This window comes from Peromyscus eremicus, chromosome 5, assembly GCF_949786415.1.
Source record: "Peromyscus eremicus chromosome 5, PerEre_H2_v1, whole genome shotgun sequence".
In the NCBI taxonomy this organism is placed as follows: Eukaryota; Metazoa; Chordata; class Mammalia; order Rodentia; family Cricetidae; genus Peromyscus; species Peromyscus eremicus.
In genome coordinates, this window is record NC_081420.1 from 86,685,728 (window position 1) to 86,708,240 (window position 22,513).

The following is a 22,513-nucleotide window of genomic DNA, read 5'->3' on the forward strand; positions in this document are numbered from 1 at the left end:
CTCCTGAGTGCCTGGTTTACATGGAACCAGGGCTTCGTGCATGCTAGGTGAGCTCTACCGGTGGAGCCCCTGCCCCAGGTCCTGCTTAGCTTCCTTTATTCTGGAACCTTCCCCAGGCCCTTCCCTAGGTTTCCTTGGTGTATCTGGAGTTCAGACCTGTCTTCTGCCTATTGCCTTTCTGTTCCAGCTGGTCTCACATAGCCATTCAAGATGATGACTTTGGAGGCTTCATGTTTTCCCTTACGAAAGGAATTCCATGACGCTAAATTGGGCAACATGAAGTCCGAATTCCCCCACAGCACCACATCCAGTTCTATCCCATGAACTCCATAGTGAGAGTCCTGACCTCATGGTGATAGGGACACTGGGAAAGGCCAGGGTTAGGGTTTGGGGGTGTGATGTCCCCTAACACTGTGATAAGTCTCTCACTGATGCAGAAAACAGCCAACGAACGGATCTGTCTCCAGAGTCCAAAAAACAGGGCCATGAAGGCCGAGGCAGGTGTTTCAGCTTCAGCATGAGGGCGTGGCAGAAAAAAGGCATCAAGAGACAGCTGCAGGTGGTCTACAGGCACCTGTGTGAGCACCTGTGTGAGCAGGAGTAAAGAGCCCCGGAAAGCCCACCCCACAGTTCATCCACAGAGAACATAAATGGTCAGTCTTTCTTAGAAACCCAGATACTGACACTCCGCAGCAAAGATGTCAGTACCAAGGAGGAAGACTGTGCTCACCTTACCTTTGTGGGTCTCGGCAATGACCAACCACTACCTCATCCACGGCCGTTAGAACTCTACCTGACCCCCTAGTCAGAGCTGTGATTCCCCATTTGGACACTTGGCTATGCTCGGGACTGCCTACATAAATACTTGTAAATCTAGAAATGATTGAATATAGACAAAGCAACCATTCTGTGCTCAGCTAGCTGTCCACACCCATGCTTTTAACTTCCTTCCACACAGACCTCTTCCTGGGAAACAAACCCACACCTGTTTCCAACTCACACCAAGGGCTGTGGAGACCCATCTCTCCTCAGGGCTCAGGATTCCATTAGTGAGGCTATGGATGTGAAATGAGTACATGGGTTCTCGGTTTAAACACGGGGTCCCAAGATGTGAATAAACCATGCTGTGAGCTTGCACTGTGACAGATGCAAACTGACTGCGTCTGCCATGAGGGACTGTATCCCCTGAAACCGTGAGCCAATATAAGTCTTTCTTCCTGTACATTCTCTCAGACTTCAGGTCTCAGCAATGAGGAAACCAACTAATACACTGATGATCTCTACCAGCCAAAACATTTTCTCACACATGCTCTCTCTCTCTCCAGCACACACACACACACACACACACACACACACACACACACACACACACACACGAGGGAGAGAGAGCCCACTATTTCCTTATTTTATATAATAGCATAAAATGTTGTAATATGATTTCTTTTCTCTTCTCCACCCTAAAGGCTCTGATTTTCCACTCCAGAGGTAGGAGAGCACCAAGTCCTGTCCAGTCAGCACCCTTGACCTTGACTTTCCCAAGGTCCTCTCTATGACTTCCTGCTTAGAGCGCCTGACCAGGGGATTCTCTCAACTTATTGGCCAATGTTCTGAAATCTTCAGTAGATGATTGGGCCCAGGGGCCAAGTAACCTGTGTGTTCTCAGTGGCTACCCATCCCCAGACCCTGGTCACTCTGCACTCCATGTCTCTCCCATTGGAACAGTACAGAACTGTGGGAAGGGAGGACCTGCAGGCTTGGTCAGCCATCACAATGCAGCTTCAAGGGAAACCATGCATGCCTTGAAACAGCCACAGGCTGAGAGGCGAGCCGGACCGCTCACTCCGTTCCTGCAGTGCGCTTGGCGATAAAGAGCTGACTTGCTTCGAAACATCCTTTCCGAGATTAGGACAAATTTTCCGCTGAATAATTGCAGATGGCAGAATGTCGTCAGTTGCTTTGGCCACAAGGCTGCACGGGGAGGGTTTCCTCCGCACGCTTATCCAAGAAACAACAGTGCCAGCCGATTTCACGAAAGATCAAGCCGAGCGGCTGATTTGGATTAACCAGTGTAACGGTCCGATGGGCTAAATTAACTGTAAAATCTTCTGATTTTATTCAGGCATGTAAATAAGGGTCCGTGTCCACATACATCCAATAGCCTGTTTGCAACTAGCGCTCAACAGTCATGCAGCCCACGTAAAGGGAGATGTCATCGCAGCTCTGGACTCGAAGGTTTGGGTTAAAAACCTGTCTCTGGTCAGCCACAATCATGTACTGTAACCCTGTGCCTTGGTGTACTTCTCTGAACCACGAGGATGATGGGTGCCTGGTCTGTGGAGTGAAGTGTTAGGTGAGTTAATTTATAACATTACCACCATCACCATCATCATAATCACTATCACCATCATTAATGCCACCATCACCATCACCATCACCACCACCATTACTATGACCATCACCATCATCACCATCAATCATTACCATCACTATCACCATCATCATCACCATCACCCCCGTCATCATAATCACTATCATCATCTTCTTCACCACCATCACCACCACCATGCTTCTTCACTCTGTGCCGCTGAATAGCACTTAGGACACAGGTGGAGATGGTTTGTGTACACACATCTTGTGGGTCACGATTGCTAGATAAAGGAGGTGATTACTCTGTGTGGCTGGGGAGGTACTGTTTATGTTTGGGCCCCTGTTGTGTACCTAGGCTCTGAGCATCAGGGGAGAGGCAGCAGGGTGGAGGACAGAGGCTGAGGATCTCCCACCACCGTCACAAAGGGACTAACCAGGGTGGATATGTCACTCTCCAGATGAGAAAGCAAGTTGAGAGAGTAGAAGGTTTGCTTCATGTCAGCACAGGCCTTGGGCATTCCACCCTCTGGAATCCAGACCCTCTGTGGTCCACGGTCCCATCCACACTCCTGATTGGTGTAGGTCTAAATGGGTGATTCCCAGGCCGGCAGGAGCTAGGGTAGACCGCACTATAGCTGAAGAGGTCAGGTATGCAGAGAAAGGAAACACGGGGCCCCTCCAGCATGGCAAGATCACTGTGGTGTGCTGAGCCATTAGGAGAGAAGAGGGAGGTGAAGGAGTGGAGGAGGTGTGGAGACAGGAGATAGACTGGAGTAGAAGCCTGGGCTTCCCACTTCGGGCTACATGGTGGAATCTTCTTGGGGAGCCCCACCCAGACCGATGAAATCACAATACATGGGGTAGGACCCTCCCAAGATAAATTCCAGTGTTTTTTAAAAGCTCCCTGAGAAGTTTGCTGCTCAATGGTTGGTCTTCCAGTCTGCAGAGCGCGAGTCCCACCCCCCTTCCCACCACCCGCAATGCTGTCTCTTAGACTGCCTCTCTCCTCTCCCTCTGGAGAAGTTCCTTTGTCCTGAGTCGTGGCTCAGAGCCCTTAGCAGAGCAGGGTGGAGGAGGATGGTGGGTCTGAGTGACATCTGACAATGTCTTTCCCATCAGCTTGAAGACAGACATCAACAAGCCACAAAGTATGGCTTCTCCTCCGCCTGGGGCCCTTGCTTGTCTGCCGTGGGGCGTCAGCACTGAGAAAGTGTCTGTCTGCTCAGAGGAATACACTGTACACACTGTGCAGCCTGAGGCCATCCTGCCTGGCGTCCACCATGAGGCCAGCGGTTTGTGAAGACTGTCGCTGCTGAGGCCTCTGTGTCCTGTGAGAGCCGAGGGGTGAGCTTACCCCTCCTGTGTGTCTGTGTGTCTCCCTGGGCAGAGGCACTCTGCAGGCTGTGGCTATCCCACATTCACAAGGCATTTGGTCCCTAAACTCCTATAGTTTCCCAACCCCAACAAAGCTGCAGGGGTTGCGATCCACCGACATCACCGTTACCACAGACTCGGGGACCCTGTGTTCTAACTTGTGTTGAAGGAGGAATTCCGAGGCAGTAGCTTCGTCATGGTTAAGGAGCAATCAATCAGCAGGTCTTTTGCCCGTGTCTACCATGTGTCTAGCACTGGGCAGACGTGTAGGGGAGGGCCATCAAGCCCTGGCTTGAGCCTGCCAGATGCTTCCAGCCTAACTAGAGTAGGAACATAATCTGCCACTAGCGGTGATTAATAAGCTCAGCACACCTTAGCTTCGGACCAGTAGCTTTGAGTTTACGGGCTGGCCAGGAAATCCTCTATAGCCTCAGCTCCTCCCCCAGAGACTCTGGTTTTCTGGGTAAACTGTTGTCACCAGAAAGTCATCCATGTGGGCCACGGAAACCATGACTCAGCAGGTACTGTCCCACCCCAGACACACTGACTGGATATGTCTGCAAGGGAGTGGGCTCAGATCCTCAAGAGTGGAAGGTGGAGCTGGAGTGCTCACAGCACCTGGGTTCCACCCCCAGCACCACAAGGATGACACAAAAAAGGACAAACTCCTGGGTCTCAGAACTGTCCTGGGTCTCAGAACTGTCCTGGGTCTCAGAACTGTCCTGGGTCTCAGAACTGTCCTGGGTCTCAGAACTGTGGCCCTAAGAAGCCAAGAAAGGAAAGAAGGGTAACTGTCTGCCGGCCTGAGGAGGGTCCAGCTGCCCCGGGGGAGTGTGTGAGTGAGTGTGTGTGTGTGTGTGTGTGTATGTGTGTATGTGTGTGTGTTCACAGCTATGTGCATGTGTGTGTCAGTCCAAAGCTGTGTGTATGTGTGCATGTGGGTGTGGGTATGTGTGCATATGTGTGTGTGTGTGTGTACCCAGATGTATGCATTCGTATGTATGCATATGTGTGTGTGGGGGCATATGTGTGTGTCCACAGCTGTGTACATGTGTGTGTGTCCGTCCAAAGCTGTGTGTATGTGTGCATGTGTGTGCATACGTGTGTGTACCCAGATGTATGCATGTGTATGTATGCATATGTGGGGGGGCATGTGTGTATGTCCACAGCTGTGTGTGTGTGTGTGCCTGTGTGTGTACATGTAAATGTGTGTATATGTGAACACACGTGAATACGCAAGTGTGTGACCATACAGGAGCCTGATCATGGAGCATCAGTGGCTCACACATTAGTCAAGCCCCCCCCCCCAAGTTCTCCATTCATGCTTATTACCATTTTTGCTGTGGAGTTTCCAATCAAATGAGAAGCTACCCAGGTGCAAAGCGTGCGTTTCCTTCCATGCCTGGGGGTACAGTGCTGGGAAAACTAAACTGAACAAATGAGAGACAAATGAGTGAATGAATGATTCCAGCTAGCCCAGGTTTAAAAGGCAGAGCTGGCCCCTTCTAGGTTCAGCCCAGCTCCCCAGCAGGAGCCAGGGGCAAAGGTGGAAGTGTTGATCATGCATGCGAGCAGATCAGCAGCAGTCAGCTAGGAGCCAGGGCCAGCTTAGGGACCAGGGAAATCATGGTGAGCTGAGCAGGGCCCCAGGCATTTCCCTCAGAGGCTAGTACATCTTGCAAGCAGCTGAGAGGCATGTGGTGTGGAGGACAGGCCACTGGAGGCCTGCTCTTGCCTGGTACCCAGGTGCACTGCCTGTGGAGGTGACAGGTAACTGGGGAGGGAGGATGAGGGGCGGGGAGAGGAGAAATTTGAGAAGGGTGTCATGTGCCAATATCCTGGGGCAGGAGGAAGAACCACAAGAAGCCAGTGTGTTCAGGGAGGGGGAGTGCCTGGTGGCCCTGGGGGATGCTCCAGTGGTTATCAGAACCATGTCTTTGAGTCCCAGGGGGATTGATCTTCATTCTGGAGCAATGGAGTCCCTGAGACTGTATGATGGAGCCAAACATGATGATGGGGGTGTTGTACAGCCCTACAAGCGAAGGTGACAGGAAGCTCAGCGGGCCTTGCAGAGGCACACTGACCCTCCGTTAGAGCAGACAAGAGTCTGGCATGGCCAACAGAGATTCTGCAGAAACAGGAGTTTGTGGTCCTCCCAGCAAACCCATTCCTCCCTGCACCTTCTTTTTGTGCCTAGAGCCATCCCCACCTCATCTCTACAGTTTGTAGATATGCCAGCTGGGCACCGCCTGGCCCTCTAGGAGGGTGCATTACAGTTTGTATTGGACTACTTTTTGTCTTGGGATAGCTTCAGATTTATGTCTGAGAGCTGCAAGCTGGAAAGGCCACATGTTTGCCCTCGAGACGCTTCACGTGCAATTTGGGAATTTGGGAAACGCTCAAAATAGCATTTGCCCATAAAATTGCCTGAAATGCAGTCCAAATGTGTCTGTAAAAGTTGACCCAGCGACGAGTAATTGTTATTAGTTCATGTGCTTCGAGCTTCCATACAGGGCTGGGCGTCGACTCAGCCAGGTGCCTGTGAACTCGGGGTGATCTTGGAGATGCAGATGGGGACATCTCATGTTCTGTTTTGCAGATTGAAGCAAGGGCTCAGCACATTCTCTGCATCGTGCTGGCAGCTGACCTCGATGCACAGAGCAGTACTGGCAGCCCTTCTGAGACATTCCCCTTAAGGTACATTCCTGATCTATGTATCAGAATACAGGGGGAAAGGGCAGGTTAAGAGATGACAAAATCAGATCCAGTCTCCCCACCTGAAGGAGTGTGATGCAGCCCGCGGGGCTTCCTCTTACCGCCATGTTATCAACTTGGAAAAAGAAATGTCCTCATGGCCTGAAACCCTCTCAGACTACGGCAGCTGTCACCACCATCGCATTTCCAGACTCTGTCAACTCTCCGAGTGGACATGGGTCCCCATGAGCCATGCCAGCCCCAGTCTGTGTTCTCTGTGACACCATACGGACAAATGGACACCATGCCCTTTGTACTCAAATGGGCCTATGTGAGAGGTGCCCAGTGCCATCAGGGAATGCACAATACCAACCACCACCCCCCGCCCCCAATCCCAACAGCTAGGAGAAAAAAAAAAAGGCAGGGAGCCGGGAGCAAATGCTTGTCTGGTGTGGGAAAGTCAGTGCGTTCTATACAGCTGGGGGGACATCATCCCACCCTCACGCTGTGCTGGGAAAGCAATCACCACGTTGTGACAATGACTGTGATTTAGGCAGCTAAGTTTCTTCTGGTCAAAGGAGAGGGTGCTGTGGGGGGTCTGGTGGATCTGTGGGGGGTCTGGTGTCCCTTGGTCAAGCTTCAGACCTCCCATGTTGTAGCTGGATGACCTTAAGTCATTTACTTGACCTCTGTTCCTCATACTTTGTCTCTCAACACTGTGGGACCTAAATAAATCACACACACACACACACACACACACACACACACACACACCATGCACACACATACACACATGCATACACCACACACACAAACACACACACCCACACACACATGCATACACCACACACACACACACACACAAACACAAACACAAACACACACACGCACACATGCATACACCACACACACAAACACACACACCCACACACACATGCATACACCACACACACACACACACACACAAACACAAACACAAACACAAACACAAACACACACACGCACACATGCATACACCACACACACACACACACACACACACACACACACACACACACGTGGCGGGGGGTGCGGGAGCTGGCAAGGGCCTCTGTGGCCTGGTCCTTCTAGCCCCTCTAGCCCCACCCCTAACCCCCAACTCCATTCTAGAATGTTCTCTTTGCTCACTCCCTCTAGCCGCCCAGGTCGGCTTTCATCTTCAGTCACAGACCTTGCCCCAGGACCTCTGCACTAGCCAGTCATTCTGAAATGTTTTCTCCCCCTCTTCTTCCTCCTCCTCCTCTTTCTCTCGCCTACTTCTCTTTCTCCTCTCTCTCTCCCTCTCTCCTCCCCCCAGCCCGTCTCCATCTCTCCCACTCTTTCTATCTTGCGTGCTATTCCTCTCTCTTCTTCGGGTCTCCCGTGTCTGGGGAAACACACTCAGGACAGCATATGTATCCAACAATTTAATGCTGGATTCATTCTCTTTCTTGGTTTCAATTCCATACCCCAGGGAGTGGATTCTGATTTTTCATTGGCCATCTTGAGGCGAGACCCTGCCACTCATCACTCATAGGGAGGAATTTGGCACACTGAATAAAATGGCTTGGGGGTGGGGTGGGATTCATGGGCAGGGAAGGAGGATGGTGAAGGAAACATCGTGGGCTGTGGTCAAAGTTGTTCACCATGTGAAGGTAATGGGAGTGCTCTGCACACCACCTGTACCTGGTGTGTGTGCACACGTGCGTGTGCATGTGTGTGCACACACACACGTAAGTGATGCTGGGGATGGAACCCAGGGCATCACACATGCTGGGCAAGCACCTCACTGCTGAGTCACTCCCCTGGCCCTCTTTTAACTTTTATTTTGACACAGAGTTTCACCAAGTTGCCCAGGAGGGCTTGGAACTCACTCAGTAGCCCAGGTTGGTCTGGAACTGGCAAGCCTCCTGCCTCAGCTTCCTGAGTAGCTGGGATAACAGGTCTATACCACCAAACTATGGCTCTTCCCATGCCTCTATCCAATCCCGGGGTCCTTCCCTGCTCTGCTCAGGGCCTAGGGCTTTGCCAGTGATGGACTGTAGGGGGCTCTTTCTTGAAGCAGACCCATAACCGAAAAGGCAAAGCCTCTGTGACCCCGAACAGATCCGTCCAGTCATGGCGGAACAGCTCTGCCGTACTGAAAAGCTAGCAGTTGAGAAGGTCAGTCATGATGGTGGCTGGAGAGGGCCTCTCTGAGCATTGACATCAGGGCATATTTGCAGGCCTTGTGGCTAGCAGGTGTGTGCGCCTGAAGACAGGAAGGTAGACAGTAGATCTGGAGCGGCCGGATGGAAGGAATGAGCCACAGGCCATTCAATCATTGTTTCCCTCCTTAGATTTCTAGACCCTTGGAAGACTCTAGATAGAGCCCAGGCCCTGTGGCCATGGGGGAGAAGCCTCAGAAGAACAGTAGGACTTCTTAGTAGGGAGACCCTGGGATGGAAACTTCAGTTCTGAGGCAAATAGACTAGATTCAAGTCCCAGGAAAACTGCTCGGCTTCTCTAGCCTCAGTTTCCCCATCTTCATAGTAAGACTAAGAGCTGCCACCAGCCTGGCACTGATCAGTGCTCTGAGGTCACTGCCTACCTCAGGTGTGTCAGGCCAGCAGAGACCATCACAGGGAGGACAGCCACCACCCAGGGCAGTGAGCTGGCCAAGCTCCTGACACATGGCTCGGACCTAGGCTTCCACTATCAGGCACACTTTGAGGGGATGGTCAGGGGCATCCCAGGTGCTGGGTACTGGACAGAGACCCAGACTAGTTGTAAGTGTGACTGTACGGCTGGCCACACAACTGGACGGACTGTCTTCCTCCTGGCCCCTTTGCTGGTGTCCCAAGGAGGAGGCAGGAATTCTGACAGGGGAGGCTGAAAGATGGGTCCCCACTGCCCCATCCAGATGATCTGTTGGGGCCCCAAAGCCCCAGAAAAGGCCAGCGCCTGACAGGGCCTCACCCTGTGGCTCCCAAGGGCCTTGTCAATCAGACCCAGGCAGGGCGCCTGGGACAGGCTGGCGGCTTGAAAGAAAGCCGGGCATTGTTTTGAAGGGTTAACCCGTTGGCTTCTTGGGTTTCACCGGGAAGCCTGTGTGGCCGCAATGGCCAATTTAGTATTTGTTGGGAGCTGGGTGAGGCTAGCCTGAGGAGCAGCCTGCAGGCCATAGGTAGGCCTGCAGTCATGACTTATGGAAGATGTGGGAGGGGGAGGGGTGCATTCTTATCCCATATTTGGTGATGTGGTGGGCTTTCGGGCCTCCCTAGCTCTCATTTGTCAGGGTCTTAATGAGAAACCCCAAAAGGATTTAAAACGTTCCCTTTCCCAAGGACAGGAAATAAATGGGAAAGTTCTAGGGAATTAGGGGAAAACCCCGATGTGAACTAGAGACAGTGGCCTTTGTTGTCTGTGTGCGTCACACTCGTGTGAAAGAGAACAAGAGGGTGTCTGAGAGGCTGTGTGGGGACACCTGTGTGGATGTGAGAGCAGCAGAGATACAAGGTGGGGGGGGTAGAAAGAGGATGAGAGAGACAGACAGACAGAGACAGAGAGAGAGAGAGAGAGAGAGAGAGAGAGAGAGAGAGAGAGAGAGAGAGAGAGGAGGGAGGGAGGGAGGGAGGGAGAGGGAGAAGGAGAGGGAGAGGAAAAAGTCAAGACCGAGAGAGACAGGGGGAAAGATGGGGAAGAGGGACAGAGATGGAGAAAAGACGCACAGAGATAGGAAGACAGAAAGAAATAGGACAGAGACAGAAGAGTCAAACAGACATGGAGAGACAGAGGGACCCTGGGGACGGGTAGAGGCCACTTTTGGCTCTTTGCTCTCATCCTTAGGTGCACTCTGATCCTCAAGGTCAATATTCTGAGGCATCAGGAATGAAGTCCCCAGCTAGCAGACAGCTTGTCTTCCTGTCAGGCTGGAGATGGGGCCGAGCAAACCCTTGTCCATTAGACAAAGGCCACCTAAGGAAGAAGCCTACCCTTGCATGAGTCCACACTGCCGAGGATGAGGGACGGTATCTGGTCCCCATGGCACTTCCCTTCTGTCTCACCTGCAGCACAGGCTCCTGGCCACACGCTGACTGGAAGAAGTGTGTGTGGCCCTCCCCTGGGGACAGAACTATTTCTGTGTAGTAGTTTCCAGCTTTGTGCTTGGTAGCTGCATCACTGCTGCAGTTTGAATATGTGTCCCCAAAAGGTCATAGATCATAGGCCTGAGCCCCAGCTTGGTATAATTGGAAGGAGGTTATACTTTCAAGAGACGGGGATTTGGGGGTCTTCAGGACCTTGAGGGTGATGTAGCAGAGTCATGGGAGCCCAGGCTCATCTTCACTCAGAGTTCCCCAGCCCTGAAGTAAGTGGGTCTGCTGCTTCACCACATACCCCAGTTGTGACTCGATGTCCAACCTTTTGTCACCCCTCAAATGAGCAGGGCTTCCTGCTGGGTGCGCCTTTAGGACCTGCTTCTGTTTTCTCAGGCCGCATCCCACTTGGATGTTTGGAGATCAAGACAGCAGAAGCGGAGGGGGGCTGTGGGCTGCCATGGCTGCCCAGTAGAAGGTCTCCAGGGGCCACCTTCTCTCTAGGGCTCTGGCTGACCTGGCTGAGCCCCTTGGGGATGCACCACAGAACAAGGTGTTTACCCACCCCATCCTTTCCTTCTGATGGAAGAGGCCGCCCTTCTGCCCTTTCCAACTTATCCAACACTCTGGCTCAACCCCCCTGTATGTCACCCAGCTTCTCAATCCTGTCCAGGTGACAGCCTCCCCCAGAACACGGATGATGTGTGAAGATTAGCAGCTGGTGGCATCAGGTGGCCAGGTTCTGTGGCTAAGAGTCTATCTATCTATCTGTCTATCTATCTGTGTGTGTACATGTGTGTATGTAATATGATACATACATACATACATACATACATACATACATACATACATACATACATACAATACATACATCTGTGTGTATGTGTGTATCCAAACCTCTGCCACTGGGAAGCTGAGGCCCAAAGAGGAGTAAGGGACTCTCTGCAGCCACATGGGAGCCTTTGGTGGCATTATCTGCATCACATCCAAATGCTCTTGACCTCAGGACACCAGCTGGCCCCGGATTCAACAGACAGACAAAGCAGACCCAGATTCAGTCCTGTGCACCTTGCCATCTCCCAAGATATTATGAGGTATGAGCTGGGGTTACTGAGTCCTGGCCCTCCCTTCTTCCCACACAGCCATCCTTTTCTCAACAAGTCAGAGGAAGGGAAAATGGCCGTGAGAGGAACTTGGAACATTCCATACTGTGGGGCGATGGGGTTGCAGAACCAAGTCACCGCTAATGTCTCCAGTCGTGGTCATGCCTGTGACCAGTGAAGCCCTTCAGGGTCTGAGCAGCAGCTATGAGCCAAATGACAGGCTGCCGTGCAGAGGGGGACACAGGGAGGCCTGGAGGTAGTGCAGCCACGAGCTGATCTGGGCTTTCCCTCTTCCCCTTTCAGGGGCTTAGCCAGCCAGGAAGGAATGTGCCGCGGTCAGCACAAAACCAGGACGGTCGGTCTGTAGGAATTCTGCTGAGCTGGGGGAACTGGACTTCAGGACCATTTACAAAATGCAGAAGGGGCCAGGCAGGCTTGGCAGCATCTGGTCTGGCAGCCGGGGTGACTTCCATGCCACTGGGGTGACCATGTATTGGGACCACACATGCGCTCCGGTTCACTGGTGGGCTTGGGCTCAGGAGCGGCTGCCATGGTGCTGGCATCATCCCTGGCAGGAAGCCTGGTGGCTGCTCTACCTGGTGAGGTCCTGAGGACTGCAGCTCACAGGGAGACTGGAGACAAAACAAGCCAAAGATGGCTTCCCTGGCCCGTGACGCTTCTGAAGGGCAGGCTCATCTTGGTGATACCTCTATCTCTGTATCTCTGGGTTCCCCTCGGGCCGCATGTGGCAATTCTTGACCATTAGTGCTGGCTGATGAGGTGACTAGAGGAACAGAGAGGAGAAAGGGGAGAGAAAGAGGGAAGAAGGAAGAGGAGGAATGATGGATGGAGGGTGGGATGCAGAGAAGGCTGCTCCTCTCTCCCTTGTGAACTCACCTACTGCCCTGAATGTCCCCTCCTGACTCGGCAAGCACTGAGGAGTCCCCATGGGTGGACATAACCACAGGCCAGAGCCTCTGCAGAGTTCTCACCACACAGTCGGGCAGTCTCTCTCTCTCTCTCTCTCTCTCTCTCTCTCTCTCTCTCTCTCTCTCTCTGTGTGTGTGTGTGTGTGTGTGTGTGTGTGTGTGTGTGTGTGTGTGTGTTTAGGGAGTATGGTCAATAGACCTCATCCATTGAAGGATGAAGACAAGTCTTTCCAGTGCATCTGGCTATCTATACTGCCACACCTGCCAACTCTCAACCTCCCAAGGGGAGGCAGGAACTTGATATGAAAGCATTTCTAGAACGTGACTCTGATATTTTTTTTTTTGGCGTGGCTCCATGCAGCCAGGTCCCCCAGTGCCATCCTGCCCACCCAAGTCTCTTCCCTGAGCCTGGAGTTCAGTCCTACACAGGTGTGTCTGAGGATGGCTGGGGTGTTTGTAAAGGTGGCCGGCCATGCCTCTGTGTAGTGCTGCCTTTCAGCTAAGGGGACAAGAATCAGAGCTGGCAATTGCTTAATTGTGTGCATGTGTGTGTATTGGTTGTGTATGTACATGTGCATACCTGGGGTGCATGTGATCGTGTGTGTGGATATGTGTGCGTATCTGGGGTATGGCATGCATAGAGCACACTGGGGTCTAGAGCAGTGGCTGGCCTCATGACCTGCACGATGAAACCCCTCCAAGACCGGCTCTCCTGGACTGTTATTTGCTCCTGTCAGGGGACAGTGAGTGACGTTTTGTTTTCTAGGCCCGTTTGCCTGTGAGTGACATCTATGTGGGACTTGCATTCCCCAGTCCCTCTACAGGAAGGAGCTCTGTGAGCAGCAGGAGGCTGACCTCACCACCCTGAGGTGCTGTATCCTCTCTTCTCCTGGAGGGTAGCTGGCCTGGTCTCCTGGGGACCGGATAGATGTGTAGGTCTGATGCTGTTCTCCATGGGTGTTGGTCCTATGGGAGTGGGGGAAGGGGATGCAGAAGCTCAGCTGCTGAAAAAGATGTTAACATCATTCTGCAGAGTTGCTTTCAGTTGGAACAAGTCTCCCTATGTGGCCCAGACTGGCTTTAAACTCATAGCAATCCTCCTGCCTCAGCCCCCTGAGTGCCAAGATCACAGGTGTGCACCAGCAGGCTGGCTGAAAATGAAGTTCTCGGGTTGGTGGGTAAGCCCCCAGTTAGTGGTCCTACCGAGCAGGGAAAGCACCTGTCAGTCACCCAGCCTCCACCATCCAGCCGGTGCAGCTGCTGCTTGGCTGTGTGATTGACAGGCAGACCCATCTGTAAACTGCAGATGTCTCTATGCGACAGGAGGGGTGATGCTCCTTTGTGCTGTCACCGGCACACGAGATGAGATGCCTTGCTGCTGACTAGACAATCGGTAATTTTCTGCCTGACAGAGATGGAACATTGTTCCTGCCTCCCTACTAGGAAGCAGAACTGTCTGCCAGTGAACACAGATAGTCTTGGTTATCTGGTTATGAGTCTCAAAATGGACTCTGGACAGCGGAAGCAACATTGCCTCGGAACCTGGAACTCAAAGATCCTCTGTTGGTTCCACCTGCCCAGCCTAGCGGGTAGGACTAGATGAAGCCAAGGCTCTTAGGAACAGGAAATGGAAAACGCCTGAGAGCCATGGCAGAGCATTTGGGCTAAGAAGAGGGCCTGCGTAGTGCTGGGGACACTGGTTCTTCTGGGTCTGACACGGGGAATACCACATATGCAAGGGGAAGCTGGAGCAGCTGGAAGAACAGGAGGGTGTGGAAGATGGGGCAACCTCACTCTTGCTCTGAGAATGTCTGTGGCTCACGAGTCCCTTTCCCTTCCCTGGACTGGCACCACCATGTGGACACAGCGAGCCCCTCAGCTCCTTCAGCTGAGTACATGGTCTCATGAAAAAGTGGTAGCAAATGCTAGTGTGGCTGATACAGCAAGTCAACCACCATACCAGGGTGGATGTGCAGGTGTCTAGCCAGCTGCACCCTGCACACTAGGGCAGCCGGGCCACCCCACCACCACCTTGGTGGAAACAGGGCAGAAATGAAACTCCAGACTCAGCCACCTGTACCTGTCTCCTGCAGTCCTCGGTGGGCCCTGTCCCTTTGACTAGAACATGTTTCAACACTGTCATCAAAGAGACACAGCAGGCATCTCTGTGTCAACACAGATACTGGCCTCCCTTCTAGCCTGTCCATGGCCGGAATTATAAAGCCAAATGTGTCTGGCTGGTAGCCTGCTATGTGAGCAATAGAAAAAAGCCAAAAATAAACACTGCAAGTTGATGACTCTGGACCATTGGTGGAAACCGTGCCCAGATTGGGGCAAGAATGAGGGAACCATGGCCTATGGAGCATACAGCATCCATGGGCCCCAGTGTGGCCATGAAGGTGTGACTATGCATACAGCATCCATGAGCCCTGGTATGGCCATGAAGGTGTGATCATGCATACAGCATCCATGGGCCCTGGTGTGGCCATGAAGGTGTGACTATGCATACAGCATCCATGGGCCCTGGTATGGCTGTAAAGGTGTGACCATGCACACAGCATCCATGGGCCCTGGTGTGGCTGTAAAGGTGTGACCGTACATACAATATTTGTGGGCCCTGATATGGATGTGAAGGTATGACTCTATCTCCGGGCTGTCCTTCCTGGAGCATCACAGACCTCTCTGCCCAGAGTAGTACCTTGATGCCTGGGCTTGGAGAGTATCCCTCATTACCTGCTTCCTCGAGGACCACAGTGGGGCTTGGCACATAAAAGCTGCATGCAATGGTGCACATCTGTAATCCCAGTGCAGAGGAGTGGAGACAGGAGGGCCCCTGGGTCTCACTGGCCAGCCAGACTAGCCAAATCGGTGAGCTCCAGGCCAGTGAGAGACACTGTCTCCAAAACTAAGGTGGGTACAGGCTGGTAAGATTTATTGTTAACACAACACAACCTAAAGTCACCTAGGAAGAAGGAGACTCATCTGAATAATTAGCCAAACCAGATTGCCGTGTGGCCACGTCTGGGACAGATCATCTTGACTGATGCTTGACGTGAGAGGGAACAGCCCACTGTGGGTGGCACCATCCCAGGCAGGTGGTCCTGGGCTGGATGAGAAAGCTAGTTGAGCATGAGACAAGGAGCAAGCCAGTAAGCAGTGTTCTTTCACGTCTGCCTCAGGTTCCTGCCTTAAATCCCTGCCCTGACTTCCTTCAGTGATGGACTGTGACCTGTAAGTGGAAATAAACCCTTTCCTCCCCAAGTTACTTTTGGTTGGTGTTTATCACAGCAACAGAAAACAAACGAGCAGGACAGCTTCTGAGGAGTGACAGCTGAGGTTGTCCTCTGGCCTTCATACACACACACACACACACACACACACACCCACACACACACCCACACACACACACACACACACACACACACATACATAAATACATGTGCACACACATACTTCTATACATAATACATACATACACATATACACACACATACACATACATACATATACACATACACACTGAAAACTTGTAGTCTTTCGTGCACACATCATGGGAACTGCTCCATCCCTAGGGAGTGTACCAACTCCAAACCAGAAGGGCTTCCTAGACGCTCTTCACAAGCTATGGAGCCCCATGTCCACATGGTCCTGTTTATGGAGGTAGAAGTCTGGTGACAATCAACGCCCAAGTAGACAGTGTAGATCAGCCATCACATGCAGGGTACCAAACACCTTCCTCAGTGTCCACACTGGCGGTTCCTTCTGCTAGAATATGCTTCCTCTACCACCACAGGGCTCAGGTAATCCCTCACATCCCAAGAAGTCTTGTGGTCACACCTCTTTCCTACCCTGCCTCTGTGGCCTGAGCACTGGATAACTGTGTCTGGGTACCAGCTGGGATGGGTCAGGCCGCACTGCAGCTGCAAATTCACCCTGAAATCTCAGGGACCTCCCAGGACCAACGTCTGCCTCCTACTCACACTGTGCTTCCATGAGAGCTCCGTGGTCCCAGCTCACACTGCTGCTTGGGCTGCAGGCTGGCAGAGGTGACGGTTTGAACACAATGAACACCAAAGTGTGGAGAGCCTGCCTGGGCCCAACACGGACAGGCTGCTGCTGCAACTCTGGTTGCTGCCTTTCCCAACCGCATGGGAGTCTAGGCACATGAGCCCCTCTTGCACGTGAAGGAAAGAGGGCACAAAGCCAAAGCAGTCTCCCCAAGACCTCTCCGCCAGCGCCTTGCCACTGTGCCTGTCTGCTGGCTTCCCTGCGCATCCTGCTGTAGACTTCATCTTTCCTTCACCACCTTGCACTCTGCATGGAGCTCAGGGCCCTCCGTGAGGGACTGTGGGACTCAGGAGGAGCCTGGCTGCATGATCATGCCCACCAGTGCTCTGGGCAAAGCACCTGCAGCTAGCACAGAGCTCTGGCTTCCCTCATGTGCCACGACTGTTTCTTCATCCATCAGAAAATGCTGAACAGCCATGAACGGCTTGGCGCCTGCCACAGCTGTTCGTCTGTCTCCTGCTCTGTTTGGGTCACTCTTAGTGGGATAAACAAGGTAAACAGCATGAGGGCCGAGGCTGTCTGCTCTGCTCTGCTCAGAGGATGTGGGTCCTGCTAGCGTTAGTGTGGCAGCCATCCCTCGGGGGTGAGCAAGCCAAGGGACGAATACATTTCCCAGACTGCTGCTGAGTGGAATCACAAACATTTAAAAATCGACAAAATGGAGAGAGGAAGGAGAGGCAATGGTCCTGCTTTTGGTTTCAAATGAGCGAGGATGGATTTTAATAGTTCCGGTCACTGCTTCCAAAGACTTGGAGCCTCTCCTTTCAACTTCGCCAAGCCATGGCTTCCAGCACTTGTGTTTCTAAATGGCAACACCTGAACTGACCACAGGGGCTTCATGATTTGGGTCTCAGTTTCCCTACCAGCAGAATGAGGCTAATGAAAACTTTTCATTCCCAATAGTGTGAATAAAATGAGCTACCATAGATCAGGGCTCACAAAGCTGTGGTCATCTGCATCACTACCATTGCGATCCCCTTCATCACCACCATCACCGTCACCACCATCACCATCGTCATCACCATAACCACCACCACCACCATCTCTGTTATTATTGTCACCATCACCACCAACATCAACATCATCACTATTTAGGAACCTGGGACCCTGCAGTCATTGCTAGCCAGATCAGCAAGCTGGACATCGGAAACTGGAAACCCGAGGCTGACAATTGTGAAGGAGCAGACCCTCCTCTGGCCCCCACTTCCCCCAACTGTAGAGCAGAGCAGTAACACCCCACCAGTCTAAGCGGACTCTGGACTTAGCACTGTTCCCATTAGCTCTTTGCTGCAGCCAGGACGGCATTTCGGGAGGTTGGAGGTGCAGCCTTGCTGGAAGAAGTCCACTGCTGGGGGCGGGCTTTGAGACCTTCCAGGACACTCCACTTCCTGCCTTGTTCTCTGTGTGTAGATAAAATTCCATCTCTGGGCTTCCTGCTCCTGCTTCCATACCTCCCCACCAATGCGGACTCTATCTCTCTGGAACCGTAAGCCCAAATATCCCCTTCTTCCCTAAGCTGTGCTGGGTCATGGTGTTTCATCACAGCAACAAAGAAGTAGCCATTGCATCCTGTGTAATAAAATTAGCAAGCAAAGCAACGAATACCATAAAACCAAGCTGACACAGGTCTCCCTGCTTCCTAGGATGCAGTCTGTCCTTGGGACTTTTATGTACAGTCCCAGCTGAGAAACCAGCACAGACTTCCCTGGGGTCCTGACCTGAGGCATTGTGGGTTCTGTCTGCCTCAGGGCCTTTGCATCTATGGCTGCTGCTTCTGGAAATAACATTCCTACCTCTTCCCTGGGTCGGGGCAAGGTGGGGAGGGTGCTCCTTTCTGTTGTCTTTAGATTTGGCCCAAATTATGAGTTTTGAGAGATACCTTCCCTGGTTCACTCCACACAAGGCTGTTTGGCCCAGTGCCAGCTACAACTCAAGTCTGTTCTGCCTGTAAACTTGGTTTTCTGTCTTTGAGCTCTGTGACACGATCACTTGGGAACTGTAGGCATTATCTACTGTGAATGAATGAATGAATGAATGAATGAATGAGTGGGTTAATGATGCACATAGTCTGAAACACTCCTGCTCTTAAAGACTCACTCCTGTTGCTTGGCAGGAGGCCAGACCGGTGGTCTCTGAGTTCCCCTCTCAATTCCAAGTCCTCTTCAAACCTCCCCTTTCTCTCCTCCTGAACAGGACCCACAGCCACTGACTGAAACCATCCCAGAACCCTCAGGCCCCTCACTCACCATCCATGATGCATCCACACACAGAGAGATACACCTCAGTAGCTCTGCAGAAGTGTGTGAGGCACAGGACTCCCAGAGCCAATCAGGGCTAGGGACTGTCGCTCCTGGCACCCTGCCCCTGCTCTGGGTTGAATTAGGGTCTTTCGGTGGTCACCAGGAGCACCCTGTGCTACTTCTCCCAACCATTTCCGTGTGCTGAAGATGTCCTTCAGGCCATCTGGATCCCAGCAAATCTCTCCTGGGGACAGGTGGGATGTTGTGGAGCCTTTACTTAAAACTCAAAAAGTCCTTGCTGCTTCAACAGTCTTACAGGGACTGAGACAAAGCTGAGTCACAGCTGCTGGTAAAGGGGAGCAGCAAGCAGCTGGGGGGAGCCCGTGTTGGGAGGGTGGGGCACAGGAATAAAGCCAGAGGGGACATCCACGGGGCTGCTGCTTCTCCTGGTCCTGGACATCCTCAGTGCTGGCACGGTGTGCTTAGATGGAGATATTAGACATGCTGAAGTCAACGTGATGCTTTGTCAGAGAGAACTGACCTCTCACCCAAATTCATCTCACCCTCAACAGCCTTCTGCAGATTCTTGCAACTTACACACCCACCTTCAACAGTGTTCATACCCACACTCCTACACCACTAAAACATTCACGAATATTCTTACACATTCTCTCTCTTTCTCTTTCTGCTTTCTCAGGCACACACAGAGACACATAGACACACAGGCACACACACACACACACACACACACACACACACACACACACACACACACCAAGCCTACACTCAACCCCTTTATTTAAATCTTTTAAAAGCTGCATTTACCAAAATAAACAGAACATGTGAGGTATGGAATCCACCTTGTGGAAGGGCTGGCTTTTATTTGTCACCTGGTAAATCAAACCACATGGGAAAGTGCCACATGAGGAACACACAGTGGCTGTGCTACCCTGCACTTTATTGGCTCATCTCTAATAGGAACCAGCTGATAATAAAGAACAGAGTTCATGGGAATCCACCCCTGGTTGAAAGCAAGCATAGGGAGGACTCGGGAAGCCCAGGAGCACAACAAAAACAGCTGTAATTGACTTACGGGGTCAGGCTCTGGGTAAAACTGGGGGACAGAGGTGATGCTCCAGCTGGAGAATAAAATGTTGGCTCCTGGGTCACCTCTGACTGCACAGGAGGAGTCAGAAAGGCTTTTATTACAAGGCTCTCCTCCCAACAGGCTCGGCTCTGAGGATACTGCTGGGGGAGTTCTAGAAACATGTGATCATTCTGAGCTGTTTATCGACACTAGCTAGGATAATGATGGTAATAATGATGATGGTGATGGTGTTGGTGACGGTTGTGATGATGATGGTGATGGTGGTGATGATGATGGTGATGATGGTGATGGTGATGATGATGGTAATTGTGGTGATGATGGTGATGGTGGTGATGGTGATGGTGGTGATGGTGATGGTGGTGATGGTGATGGTGGTGATGGTGATGATGATGATGGTGATGATGATGGTAATTGTGGTGATGATGGTGATGGTGGTGATGGTGATGGTGGTGATGGTGATGGTGGTGATGGTGATGGTGGTGATGGTGATGGTGGTGATGGTGGTGATGGTGATGGTGGTGATGGTGGTGATGGTGGTGATGGTGATGATGGTGTTAATCATAATGACAATGATGTTGAGGACAGTAATGATAATAACAATGGTGACATTATCGTTTTGTTATCATGGCCACTATCATTAATAACAAAATAAATTAACTTAGTCAGTAAGGTTTCTAAATATTTCTGGCAGTCAGACAGCTTCTTTCCTACACCATGTCTCACTCTCAGTTGTGGAAGATGCTAGAGAGAAGTCCAGATACACTTGGATCTAGGAAGGAACCCCCGCCCACCCTGGTGTGGGTGTGGCTTAGGGAGTGTGTCCCGCTAGTGGCTGGAGTTGGTCAACTTTGCTCATCTGAGTCACACGCTCTTGCTCCCAACACTTGCTCTGACTGTAACGTCTCCAGAAGTGCTCTTCACCCTCTCTGAGAAGCCAGCCTTCAGGATCGAGTGAGATTCAAGCACACTAAGCCTCTCTGACCTCTGAGAATGGAGTCAGACTTGATCCCTGAGCACACTCTGGAAAGGATGCAAAGTCATCACACTCCTTCCTCGGAAAGTATGCGGGGGAGGTTCAGGGACTGAACTTCATTTGCTCAGAGTCATCCAACCAGAATTCTACAGATGTTCTGACCTCCTCGCTGGGCACCTGTTGTGCTCATGGGTTCCTTGGAACCCAGTTCGGAAACCTCTGGCTATCCACTCTCCCATGGGCCTTCCTAGTGTGTGGTGTGGTCTTTCCAGCAGTAGCGTGATCCCGATGAGGTTCAGCAGCAGCCAGGGTGCCAACCAGGCTCGTGTGGCCAGATGCTTCTTCCTAAGTCTAGTGCTTGCTGGTTCTCCCCAAAGACCTGCTGAGGCTGGGGCACAAAGGCCCCTGATAGTCAGGCCCTGTGCAGTGCTGGACAGAGAGGGCAGGTGAGCTCCCGGCAGCTGCTTAGAGCTTGGTGAGAACTTTCCGCTGGAGCATCCATAGGGCAGCTTGGCTCCTGGGGCCACCAATAAAGCAACAACAGGAAGCCCCAGAGAGAGGCCCTGCGGTCCCTGTGGGATGGACCCCGTGTCCCCTCAGGCCTGGCATTGTCTATTGATGGAGTAAAAGTGGAAAGCGGAAGCCCCATGCACAGCAGGTCAGAGCCGATGTGTTTGCTTATGAGTGTCCCAAGGGAAATCCCAGAGCACTCCACCCACCAGCCCCCTTCCCCTACACACCAGGGTGTTTTCTGTCGCCAAATACCTGTTTGGTGAATACTGGCAGGCCTCAGCCCCTGGCGGGGACGAGTAGACCCAAGGCCCAGCCCCCTCTGCCGTCTGTTGGTGGTGATGGGCCAAGAATTAGGGAGGTGCCTTCTCCGATCCTTCCAAAGCAGGTGGGGGCAGAAAGAAGAGTGGCAGGGAGGTCACAAAGCACTGCCCCAGGGTCCCCCAGCTTCAGGGGTGCATACCAGGCAAACCCCCAAAGCCAAACAGGGAGGGTCAGGGCAACAGGACTGCCCAAAAGATGCCCGAAGCGCAGGGTGTGGGGGAGGGTCAGCAGAATAGACAGACCCCTCACCAAAGCCCCATCCATGGCACCAAAGCCCCCCACTAAGGAACTGCGCTGTCGGAAAGGCTGTCCTCCAGAGGGTCCTAGTGTTTACATCCTAGTATCTCCAGACTCCCCTGTAGCTCTTTTGAGTCAGGATGTGGAGCAGGATCATCCATCACGGGCTTCCTATGTGGCCATGAGTGGATGACACCTAAAAACAGCTTTATAGTGTGACTGCCACTCTGTAGCACCTTGGGGCATGGGACTGGAGGGTGTGCTCAGGGTGGCAGAGAGTCCTGCTCTGATCAGCTGATCTCAGATGGGTCCTGGAGTCCATATCTCTGACACATTCTCAGGGGAGGCTCTGCTGCTGCCCAGGGAACCCTCTTTGAAAACACTCTTCCTTTCTTGAGAAAAAAAAAAAAAAAGAACTTGGCCGTGTTACATCTGGAGGGTAGGGGAACCTTGTTGTACCCATTTTCATAACTCCCTTAACCCTAGGGTGGG

At 52.2% G+C, this 22,513-nt stretch overlaps 3 long non-coding RNA genes across 3 annotated transcripts; 2 read left to right on the top strand and 1 right to left on the bottom strand.

Annotated features, from left to right (window-relative positions):
- Positions 1-2,089: 2,089 nt before the first annotated feature.
- On the bottom strand, positions 2,090-3,162 carry LOC131910628 (uncharacterized). Its single transcript, XR_009379180.1, has 2 exons — positions 2,802-3,162; positions 2,090-2,331 (listed from the first exon to the last, which is right to left on the bottom strand). It is a non-coding gene; the product is annotated as an uncharacterized LOC131910628 (long non-coding RNA).
- Positions 3,163-3,337: 175 nt separating this feature from the next.
- Positions 3,338-12,588, top strand: LOC131910629 (uncharacterized). Its single transcript, XR_009379181.1, has 5 exons — positions 3,338-3,711; positions 6,341-6,438; positions 11,034-11,260; positions 11,536-11,623; positions 11,936-12,588. It is a non-coding gene; the product is annotated as an uncharacterized LOC131910629 (long non-coding RNA).
- Positions 12,589-13,299: 711 nt separating this feature from the next.
- On the top strand, positions 13,300-15,822 carry LOC131910630 (uncharacterized). Its single transcript, XR_009379182.1, has 2 exons — positions 13,300-13,430; positions 13,974-15,822. It is a non-coding gene; the product is annotated as an uncharacterized LOC131910630 (long non-coding RNA).
- Positions 15,823-22,513: the final 6,691 nt, after the last annotated feature.